The sequence below is a fragment of the Mizuhopecten yessoensis genome, unplaced genomic scaffold (assembly GCF_002113885.1).
Source record: "Mizuhopecten yessoensis strain PY_sf001 unplaced genomic scaffold, ASM211388v2 scaffold1321, whole genome shotgun sequence".
NCBI lineage: Eukaryota > Metazoa > Mollusca > Bivalvia > Pectinida > Pectinidae > Mizuhopecten > Mizuhopecten yessoensis.
Window position 1 is genome coordinate 265,941 of NW_018403988.1, and position 12,775 is coordinate 278,715.

Here is a 12,775-nt window from a genome sequence, read left to right on the forward strand (position 1 = left end):
ATTTTTTTTATTTCTGAACACAACAGCTCTGTCCCTGTAGCTGACAAAACGCACTATGATATCTCTGGGCATTGGAAGCTGGTTTTGGGTGGGATATAACACACGACGGTTAACTCTATGGGTCCTGCCAATCTGGTGAAGTTCAACCGTTTGACCAACAGGTTGAAGAACATGCTTGTTAATAACGTTGAGAATTAACTTGTCAGTGTCTTCTCCTTGCTGCTCTGGGATGCCAGAGAATTTGAGGCAAGTCCTTCTAGAGTATTGCTCCATGTCATCAATACGGTCAGTAAGAAGGGAGATCTGATTTTGCATAGCTTCAATCATGGGAAATAATGATTCTGTTATAGCAGTCTTGAATACATCATGACCAAGTATCATGTCAACAGCACGTCTTGTTGTTGTTTCATCATCAGATATGCTCTTAAGTAGAATATCAAGATCATTGAGAACTAGATCATCTTCGTCTCTACAATGACGTTTCGTAGGGTTGGACTCGTCACTGGTTGACTGTGATTGAGTATTACGGTTATTTTTCTTACCCATTATTAGTTATTAAGGACTAGCAATCTCCAATGATTATGATATAGGTATCAGCACACTTACTATGATAAGGTAGACAGCGCTAAAGTTCTGTTGATGCTTGCACAGCTGATTGACAGGATCGATCAATATGGCCGACATACATGCAAACACATCTCAGTCAGTCAGATACTGCACATATCATACATTAATATGTTACACAATTTTGAGAAGAAGGTACATCAGCTCAGATACACACACTCCTTCGTTAGATGTTTGGAATTCCGTCCCACATTCTGAGCATATGTAAAATCAGTAGCAACGTTTGAATCGACCGCTCATCGCCATACCCCCTAGAGTATCGAAGATGGTTTCACATATGCTAATATGTTAAGATAGAATCAATCAAATACCTACAAGGAAACGTGAAGGTGACAAATACAATTGAAAGCTGAGTTAAAGATATATATCTTTGCCACTTTGCTGTCGGGGTACCACCTATCTACAGCACTCTTAAATCTTAGAACATTTTCAGTTAAAAACACGACGAGAGTTCACCGAAGTGTGAAGTAAACTATTAAACCGAACTCAAACTAAATGCAACTAGGGAAAATATGCATAAAGGGAGGATGATTATCATTGAAAAGTACGAGAAGAAGAGGTTCTGCTTCGTCGACGAGATCCGCAATGTTATTATAGGTCATTTATACAACTATCTGAGCTGAGGTTTGGTCCATTTGTGTTTACATAACAGTCAAACAGTATCACTTATCAGGCACAGGGTAGGGAAAAGCCCGGTCTACCATCAACACGTTATCAACCTGTTATATTACCTCGGACTCAGACCCCATGCCTTACAGTCTCTGTAATACAACGATCAATTTAGATGCTTTGTCACGCAGATCGTTGAAGGTAAATTTTACATCGCAGTCAAAAAATACCGAATTGTGTTTGGTTGTCCTTTTGGTTTTCAAGTTGATAAATCTTTGGTTAACTTATAGCTTTAATCTACTCTTCGCGTTAATCAAATACAGCATATTATCGATTTGCCGATTGTCTTGCATAATCTTCCAAAAAGTTACATCCGTTTCTTGAAATTCTCGTTCAAACTGACAGGTGAAATCTGTCAATACCTTAATTTTACTCTCGTAGCTGTTCATTGTAATGTCAAGCTCGATCATGAGTGTATGGATAAGTTTATTTGAACTAAATGTTAATTATTTGATGACAATTTGAAATGTTCAGAAATGTGCATGTAAAAATGAATTATTTCTCTAAAGAAGAGATACATCTGAACAAAATCATGAGTACAATGTGAGATTTGCATTTAGAAACTTTCGGCCCGTTCCGTCTTAATATTAGAGTAATCGGGAACCAACTATAACGTGATGTGAAATTCACTCTTTGACGGAATTCCCGAATGCGTTCCGGAAATAGTAACGAACGAAAAAGCTTCCTCGCTGCCGTAAAATTGTTATTCCGCTGTTTAGCAAAACAGTTTGTTAAAAATTTATAACGAAATGACCTAGAGCGGGGACAAATGTGCCTTAGTTTCTTCATAAAATACTCCTAAAAACATTTTGGCCACAGACATATTTATGTATGAATATTAGCGATATTAACTCAATTCAGATGTCTCTTGTGAATTTTTTTATGTGATTTGTGTACATGCAAAAAGAATTACTTAACGAAATGTAAAAAAACAAAACAAACAAAAAAAACACACAATATCTTTAAGTGTTTTTGTTATATAATACTGTTTGAAACGTTTAACATGTAAGACCACAGTTACCTTAAAAGTAAATCAAATGTTCCGCAATCGTTCAAGGTATCATTAAGACTACTTGGCACAGTACATAAAAATAGTTGATAGACTACTGACGTACGATACTACAGCATAGCGTTACAGACACTTCGAGGTAGGCGAGTACAGTATTTGATAAACAATAAAACAAAGTAACTTGAAACTTCATAAAAGAACACAACAGGATCCGAGAAGAGACATATAAACAAACCACTGTTCAAAAATTTCTGTTGCGGAAAGTTAAACGCATTTTACATCATATTATAATGTTATACCTGTCGTAATGTCTGTCACCTTGTTAAAGGTCACCAGTTTTCTAAACTCCAGTGAAATGTTTTTCATTATCTATGCACTGGAATGCTTTAGCTGCAAATCAGATGCAAACAAAATCCGCTTCACCTAAATTGATCCGTTACGATACATCCACACGGATTCCGACATTATCAATATCGTACGAGAATCTACATGTCATCAAGCCAACAACAGCTAGGCACTGCAAGTCAGTTAATCCTCTGAATTTAGTGTCCTTAAACTGTCGCTCGGTGCCCGAATGCCCCGTGGTATAATGAAAATCTTCGCGTAGAAAAAACAGAACCGTAGAAAAGCAGAGCGACAGAGGTCAAGGACCAAATTAACCGTTCAACAACAGATTTATAGGGAACAATGTCGACTAGTTGGTTCAAGGACAATAGACAGCTTTGTAGACTCACCAAACACCTAATGGGTCAGAAAGGTGAAATTGTCCTACCAAGCTGTAATTCGGAAAAAGACAAGTTCAGCGATTTCTTTCTGAATAAAATCAGCTCGATCAGTAAAAAAATTCTCGGAAGTGAACTCTACTGCTGACAATGATATCTCTGTTATGACTGCTGACATTAAATTTGATGGGGAACCATTGACAAAGCTCTCACCAACAACCCAGGACGAGTTGCGCAATATCACCATGACCTCGCAATCGAAGACCTGTGAGCTTGATACACTGCCTACAGATATATTAAAGTAATATCTTAAAGCACTGCTTCCTTTGATTACATCAGTCATGAACAAATCATTGACTTAGTCAAAGGTTCCATTGTGTTTCAAAAAGGCACATATTAGACCAATGTTGAAGAAGCCTGGACTGGAGTTGAAGAACTACCGCCCAGTATCAAATCTGTCTTTTCTGTCTAAGATCTTGGAGAAGGTTCGTCCAGGCGTTTAGAGGTCCATATCCATGCAAACAGTCTCCACGACAACCTGTAATCGGCCTACCGCATGGGACACTCTATTGAGACGGCCCTCATACGTGTACATAATGACATAACTTCTGCATTGGATAACAAGTGCAGAGTGGTGCTTGTCTTGCTGGATTTGTCAGCTGCATTCGACGTCATCGACCATGGCATACTTTATAAACTTCTGGAATACTCTTATGAAGTGACAGATACCGCACTATGCTGGATACAGACTTATCAGAATGAACGACGACAGTGTGTTGCCATCGGATCTACTACCTCACATGACAAAGTACTAGATTTCGGGGTTCCTCAAGGGTCGGTGTTAGGTCCACGAAATATTGCCTGTACTACAAACCGATCAGAGAGATTTGTCGTCGCCATATCCTTCGCTATCATTGCTATGCTGATGACACACAAATGTGCATGGTCATCAAACCACAGGACAGTTGGAATACAATTTCAGAAAACCCGAAAGCTTGTCTGACAGATATCAGTACCTGGATGAACGTCAACATGCAAAACCTTAATCAGGAAAAGACGGAATTAATCGTCTCTTCCCCAAAGTGTCAGCAAACAATGGCTCTCCAGCTCAAGGTCGGTGCCAGAACTATTGAGACTGTCCCAGCTGTTAAAAATCTAGTGGTTTACTTTGATAGTTCACTGATGAACATGGAGAAACAAGTGAACGCTATTGCCAAATCCTGTTACTACCAGATCAGGAACACCAACTGTATCCAGCAGTTAATATTGGTGCATTCACTTTTTACCTCTCGGTTGGATTTTGGACAACCCACCGTTTGTACAAATTTCAGTCCCCTTGGCCTAAGGATGCTCCATGGCAAATTTAGTCCAAATTTACTGGGTCGTTCAGGACGAGTTGCATTTTAAAATAAAAGTTGACGGACGACGGACGGACGGACGACAGACGACGGACGCTGCGGTATGACAAAAGATCACCATGGTCCTTCGGACCAGGTGAGCTAAAAATTGAAGTTCGAACAAGTTTGACGTTTGAAAAATTTTGAAGTTTGCGCAGTAATTTCTAAATAAACAAGCCTTATTATACCACAATCCCCCAAAATCAAAACCAGTGTTCGTACTCATGGCAACGGGTAATATTCCTATTCCTAACACGATTTTTCATCCGGTGGGAAATCGTGTCGGGGTGATATCGTGCCGTAACAGCCCTTCATCACCACGTCTTCTTAGTCCGCCATTGACCCTTATTTCATTTCTTCCACCGCATATCACAAAGGGGTTTTTCCCTGATAAACAAGGCCATTTTCAAAACCGTAACAAGCTCTGTCGAAAATAAAATTTCATAACTTAAATGTGTTAAAAAATTATTATTCTCACATTATTTGTTTATTAATGAATTATAAATCAATAATACATAAGAATATGTATCACATAACTGACCCATTTTACCATGTCATACGGCCATGTCATAAAGATGGTATTACACACGTGTGATAAAACCTAAAGGTGTTGCGATTGGTCAAAACCTTTGGGTGATATTCCTACGCCACTACAGATACTACGGTTATTTACTTTATCATATGATACATTTCTTGATTATTTTAGACAATTTGAAAGGTCAATTTTGTTATTATTAAATCCATTGCATTTAAAACTGTTCATTACTTTTTTTTTCAAATCTGAAACTACTTTGGACTGCGCGGAACGACAATAATATGATCGGAATACTTTGGATTTTACCTATATAGAGTCGCCTGATAACAAATGATTGTGTTTGAAGTTGTTTGTTTAACCTATTAACATTATGTGAAAAATAGAATCTTACATTCGTGTTAATGTCATATTGAATTTATTTAACTAATTCAATAGTTTCAATATGACACTCGCCTAAAGGCTCGTGTCATATCAAATTATTGAACTCGTTTACTAAATTCAATATGACATGGACACTCATGTAAGATCCTGTCTATATATATCCTTCTATCCCTCTATGGACAAGTTTGTGAAACGCACTACCCGAGGTAGGCGTACATATATGTCAGGACGGGCATACTTAACGTCAACCCTACCCACAATCCGCTTATAATATGGCGGTATCTAATTATTAATCAGCTACTGTACTTTGTATCGGCTGATAAGATTGTTTATACTTCGAGGTGAACCTATCGGTTATCTGGTCTCGAGATTGTACACACAGCTAGAGGTCGGAGGTGGTCAAGCCTTGCTAGCTAGTGCCCACATAAACTATTAACACATGCTTTTGTTTACGTAGCACATTTGTGGAATTCGTTAATATGTTTTGTTCCCAATATCTACGTCACTGCACTTTATTATATAAGTCAGACAAAAGCAATCGGTATTGTCATACATTTGTTTAACAGAATTATGGTGGAATATTTAAACAATAGACAGGCCAATAGACGTTAGTTAAATATTTGTTCAACATTGTCGAATCCTATTTTATGCACATGCATTGATTATTTCTTTAATTAAGGTGAAATATACGTTTCAGCTTAAGTGTTCAGGAACACATTGTTATACTCCCCTAAGTATTGATAACAAGTTTGATTTGATAGGCCGTGTTTAAAAATACGCGTAGGATTCCGTGCATTCAAAAATATCTCGAAAGCTTTGTATTTGTCATATTTGCACATACCTGGCATATCAGGGTTACAACAAAAATGCATATCATGTCAAATACGAAACCATTCATATCCGTTTGATTGAAGATAAACGTTGTCCAGAATGCCTGGAAAATAGAGCTACGAAAATGACAATAATATCTACTGTTTCAAGTAATTACTTAATCAAATGAATACTTTGTTTTTCATTTTAATAAGTACATTTCATTTTGCGTGTTTACAGTGTTTTAAAGAAGAACATACCTGGTTAAAACATGTGTGGTTTGTTTTCTTTAAAGTGTCCGGTTTATAAAATTTTACAATTCATAAAAAAAAGTATTCACATCTTACACAAACCTTTGAATAGTAATGTATCGTGTAGTACTTACTGGTGCATACATAAAGATGACAAATGTACAATTAGACCGCTGTTTTGACCGTAATTATGATAACGGTGAAGAGAGTTTCACAGTGACTTGGTTTTTGGTCAAAACTCGCGTCAACAACCATTACGTTGGCTGGTCTTATACCTGTGTTTGAGTGAAAAACCCGGTGCTTGATATTACACGTATACAGTATTACAACTGTAAACTATCCTGAAAATTGAGTGTTCTTTCCAAGATGGAGGACCTTGCAAATCAACGATAACTTCGATAAGTCAAACGCAACTGCAGGCAATTTTTTAACGATTTGATGACAAACAAATCAATCCAGTATTGTTTCTTAAATAATTTTGCATAGAAGACTTCAGTTTGCGGTATATGCTCATAGGTCTGTATGACTGTAAACCTGAAATACTTCTGAAGCGGTTTCACGCTCATAAAAGTGATCTGTTGGACAAAACAGGAATTATGTGATATTCTGAGGAAACAAAGGTTGTTCGAGGTATAAACTTAAACGTGTATGCATGGATAACGATGAAAAGTTGTCTAAATATGTATACGTTTATCGCGTCGGCGAGTGACTGTCTCATTTGTTTGGAGTAGGGGGTGTTCATCTGGACTCGTAGTCTTGACAATGATTTAGAAAAACCTGAATACTTACAAGTATATACAATTGTTAGATCTATATTTAGGGCCACGTGTGGCGAAACATTTTAATAACAAGTCCCAGATATTTCACGATAACAATTGCCTTGCCAACATACAAGGGCTCAGCAATGAAAAACTGAACACAATATTGTCTGCTGACCATGGCTTCATACTCTCCTGATATTAATTTGATGGAAAAAGTATGAAGGATGACTAATATTCGTCTACAGCTTGTGCAACCCGTCAGCAAAATAACACAGGAAGTTTTTGAAGTTTTGCGACATATATGGATGACTGTCCCCTCAAGCTACATAACTACACTTCATTCCAAACCGTATAGGCGAACTCGGGATGAAATTACTGCTAAAAGACATGCAACGCAGTACTAAAACGTTCAGGTTAATCGTTCAATCGCTTTTAGAGATAATGTCTCTTACATAACACTGATTTATGCCAATCGTAAAGCAGGACATCATGAAAGCATGAAAGACATATGGCATGTGACTGTTAATTAATAAAGGGAAATATGACAGAAAATATTAGGAAGTATTTTTCAAACTGTATGTTTACGCCAATTTCCATACTTACATCGGGCACTGCATCAGTTCCAATATATCCGTTTAACACATCTAGTACCGGTCCATAAAAATCATTAACTGCTTAAATTGTCGCCAGCACGCCTCCAAAAACCTGATACATGTCTCACGAGAGTGAGTTTAAAGGACTAGGTTTAAAGCCGAGGGTCCGATAGATAACGCCGTACGATGTGTCGTTCCGTGTGTGTGCATGTATTATCTTGTAATTATTCAAAGAGTGATTTGTTATTTTATAACACCAGTAAAACAAAACACTGTTATACTATCGGTTTCAATCACAGGAAGATTCGTTGGCTGATACAGAAAGTTCGAAATGGAGGCGGAGGGGGCGGGACTCCCGGATAACCCCCAATCCTATATTTGACCCTAATTTTACCATGACCTGTATGATGCATGTGTGTTTCCAAGTTATTGTGGCATGTCCAATGATATAGCTTCACCGATAAAAGTTCAAATATTGGATTCGCTACTTGTAGTACATGAACTTTATCAACCCCTAATCAGAGTTGTCGTTCTTAACACTCACTTAATTTATGGGGGGATTTACTTGGTGGACTGCAACCTAGGCTGCCAAGGGAGGTACCCGAATGTGATTGAACAGTTACGGAAGTGTGCCTTCGCGTTTTACAGGCATGCGTGCTTGTACGCTCAAGCATAGACTAACATTTTCAAGATTTTTTTTATTTTCATCATATATTTTTATTAATATTAATAATAATATGGACCGCCCGTATCAATCATAAAAAGGAAAGAAATAAAAAAAAAATGAAAATTTTAGTTTGATTAAATAGTGTTGTTATGTCTATTATACACATTGAAAAATCTCGAAGGTCTAATAAATCTAAAACTACTTAGTGAAGTACAAAGTTTATTAATATTCATATAAAAAGTCGGGTTTTTAATACTTGTTAATAATCAGTCTACAATGAGTTCCCAGAACACGGGAGATTGGTTCTAGGACATAGTAGACAATTGTCCAGCTATTGTCTCTTCCATACCCTCCCCATCCCCCGGCGCTACACGCCTACAAGTTCCCTGTGTGTCCACTCGCCCTGCACTGGAAGGCGACTTACACTCCTGTACCGGGCAACACAACTACCGATACGACACAATTTTGTTATCGCACTGCTTTTCATAGACAATTGTACTGGATCCAATATTTGAGGTTCTAACTTGTTAAGGACATATCATACTTTTATTTGCCTCTCCTTTTAAAAGAGTTACATTATGATAAACATGTAAGAGAATATTTAGGGATTAAATGTCGCAAATTGAGTTTTAATGACAACGCGAAGCGGAACAAATTAAACGGAGATTTGCAGCGGTATAATCACAAAATACTGACTCGAATCTCAACTCATAGTAAAGTCAATTCACATTCTTATTCTTATGAGGTAAAACTCTAAACAAGCATTCTTTCTATGATTTTCCCTCCATTTTTGTCCATTTTGAGTTTGGTTTTTGTCCTTGTGTATAGACGATGTAGTACGTTTTTTCTCTACTTTTTATAAGGATTTAGCATGCTTACTGATTCTGATAGAAGATTGGCATGTTCCTAGACGGTAAAGATGCTTTCTCATTCGGTAGCCCCGACGTGTCTTGATACATCAGAAATGCCCGTCAGTTTACATTACCTATTAAGTGAATGTCCTCTGATAGACCCATAGGCTACTTCTATCGACAGTCAATATAAACCAGGAATACAAAAGTATCCGTCAATCATGATCATGACTCCGGAAAACACCGAACGCAAAACGGAAAATGACGACTTGTGTAGCCTATGCTAATCTCTCTGTTCATTGATTACATATCAGAAAAGCCGCAACCCTATATAGCTACTATCTTAGCAACGTTAAATTTTATAGGAGAGTTTGATTACAATCGACGCCATGGCACTTGTCAGAGATCGGACTAATAACATAAGCTAATATAGATCAATTTTAAAATATAATTTTACTGCTGATACTATATCAACTATGACCGATAAACACTCAAATAAGTTTAACAATACTGTCACTCTGTTTCTATCAGTCAACGGCGTATCAGTCTGTAACGGCACGACTTCTCACCCCGACACGACTTCTCACCCCGACACGACACGACTTCTCACCCCGACACGACTTCTCACCCCGACACGACTTCTCACCCCGACACGATTTCTCACCCCGACACGATTTCTCACCCCTGCATAATTCCTCCCCCGGGTGAGAAATCGTGTCGGGGTGAGAAGTCGTGTCGGGGGGAGAAATCGAAATCGTGCCGTAACATTAGTCACATCTCTATTGGGACTACAGTTATTTTATACTTATTTCTATTTTGAGTTTAAAAGACGACGAATAAGTGCATAGATATTTTCCTTTCTTTCTTTCTTTCATACTTTAAGTCTTTCGACTCATCAGTTACAAAGTGCTCATTCAGAACATATTATACATCAGGTATTATCATACAGACCTTAATTATTTCCCATAACTAGGTTATCTCCCCAGTTGGAACTCTTTTGTTTTGTTTCAATTCAACTTCGCAAGTCACGAGAGCTGTTCCTCCAAGCGCTTACCAGTTGTTACAATGACTGTGCAGCACGTGTGGTGAATTGAATGTGTCAAAGTATTATGCAAAGGTCTTCATGTGTTCCGTTAAACTGTTTCCATTGACAGTTTAATTGAACACGTAACAACGTCGAGAATACGGAGGTGTTAACAAAACCCTAATTCGAACTCAAAATCGATACAACCAAAAAAAGTGACTCTGAGGTAGTATGAATTACATGAGAAAGTACACAAGTGTGTTATTTTAAAACAAATATCTTATTTCAATACACAATCTATGCTTTCCTTTCCAAGGCGTCGACATACAAACTGGTGAACAGGAGAAACTACGGAGCCCCCGAAGGGACATGGTAAAACATTTACTAATCCGTGCGCACGAATTAACAAACTGTGCACACGGATTACGAAACAGTGCACACGGATTACTAAGCCGTGCGCACGAGTTACCAAACCGTGCACACGGATTACGAAACCGTGCACACGGATTACTAAACAGTGCACACGAGTTACCAAACCTTGCGCACGAGTTACCAAACCGTGCACACGGATTACTAAACCGTGCGCACGAGTTACCAAACCGTGCGCACGAATTAACAAACGGTGCGCACGAGTTAACAACCCGTGCGCACGAGTTACCAAACCGTGCGCACGAATTAACAAACCGTGCGCACGAATAAATAAAACGCCGGGTGTACTAGTTAGCAGGAGTTATCTTTCTGTTTTCATTAGTTCTTCCCCAATATATGATAGCCAATTCCTACCGATCAACGGGAAGCCTACATAACGTAAGTATCGCGAACTTGACATAACTAACAAGGAAGCTATGACTAAGATCTACTCAAAGAAGTTATTGATCCTTTATTTGCTATTGTTTAGCACCAAAATGTCAAAACATTTAGTGTTATTTATTGCATACAGTTGGTAATTTTATAAACGTGAGCACTTTGGTTTGCAATTTCTCATTTAAATTCGTTTACATGTGTAACTCATCGCCCCTCCTCATTGGCTGATACTCTATAGTAAGTGTGTTAGTATATTTCACAAACTGTGCATTATTGTATCGTTTCCCTCTGTGTTGTTTACATCTTATGTCAAGTTATCACAAAACGCAGTGACACTATGAAAACACACAGCAATTTACCCCCTCCCTTTGTCCATTAATTGTCCGTGACATTTGGAGAAATTGGGTCGGTTAGGGTAAACTGCCCCGCCCATATTGACATTGGTGACACAAATCGTTTTGAAAGAATGAATGCACATGTACATGACACCGTACCAAAAGGGACAGCCAACTACTAAGCTGTATGATAAGCGGAAGGATTTCACTTTCCTATCGTGAACTTTCCCTTTCTCGATAGCAACATCCCTGCTCCCCCATCTACGGTGTACTCATCAGAATGTCTTGTGGTTTGTTGTCACTAATCGGGTTCTCGTTGTGAGGACGTGACATTACTTCGTTTCGACTTAGATTTACATGGTGGGTTTCACCGATGAAGCAGAAGACGCTTACCCTTCCGGAACACCTGGTCTTATTCGCCTGTTACTTTTTCATGGGTATACATGTACATGTTTTCTTTCATCATAGTTGTCACAGTCCCAACAATAGTTTTTATATATTTAGTATATATCAACAGTAGCAACCACATTTTCTATAGATTCAGTAAAGATTCAATTATTGTCAGTATATAATTTTGTTCTACATTGCATTATCAATTTTGTAACTATTTATCATATTTATAATAACAATTTCATGTGGATTCGGTTTTAAGGACTCGCACAACTTAATCAGCCACAATCGGCAAGTGTTTCAATACATTTTGACAACATGCAAGTGGCCTACCGCATGGGACACTCTACTGAGACGGCCCTCCTACGTGTACATAGTGATATAGCTTCTGCATTGGATAACAAGTGCAGAACGGTGCTTGTCATGCTGGACTTGTCAGCTGCATTTGACGTCATCGACCATGGCATACTTTATAAACGTCTGGAATACTCTTATGGAGTGACTGATAAAGCACTATGCTGGATACAGTCATACCTGAGTGAAGACGACAGTGTGTTGCCATCGGGTCTGCCACCTCACATGGCAAAGTACTAGATTTCGAGGTTCCTCAAGGGTCGGTGTTAGGACCACGAAAATAGTGTATGTACTCCAAACCGATTGGAGAGATTTGTCGTCGCCATAGCCTTCGCTATCATTGCTATGCCGATGACATACAAATTTACATGGTCATAAAACCACAGGACAGTTGGAATACAGTCTCAGAAAGTCTGGAAGCTTGTCTGACAGATATCAGTATCTGGATGAACGCCAACATGCTTAAACTTAATCAGGAAAAGACGGAACTAATCGTCTTTTCCCCAAAGTGTCAGCAAACAATGGCTCTCCAGCTCAAGGTTGGTGCCAGAACTATTGAGACTGTTCCAGCTGTTAAAAACCTAGGGGTATACTTTGA

The 12,775-nt window shown here is 38.4% G+C and overlaps 1 protein-coding gene across 1 annotated transcript in view; it reads right to left on the bottom strand.

The window, feature by feature from the left end:
* Positions 1 to 8,009, bottom strand: part of LOC110460051 — a 16,579-nt gene extending 8,570 nt beyond the window's left edge. Inside the window, exon 1 of the mRNA XM_021512758.1 lies at positions 7,763 to 8,009. The gene's annotated coding sequence lies outside the window, so the exon portion shown is untranslated. The remainder of the gene's footprint in view (positions 1 to 7,762) is intronic.
* Positions 8,010 to 12,775: the final 4,766 nt, after the last annotated feature.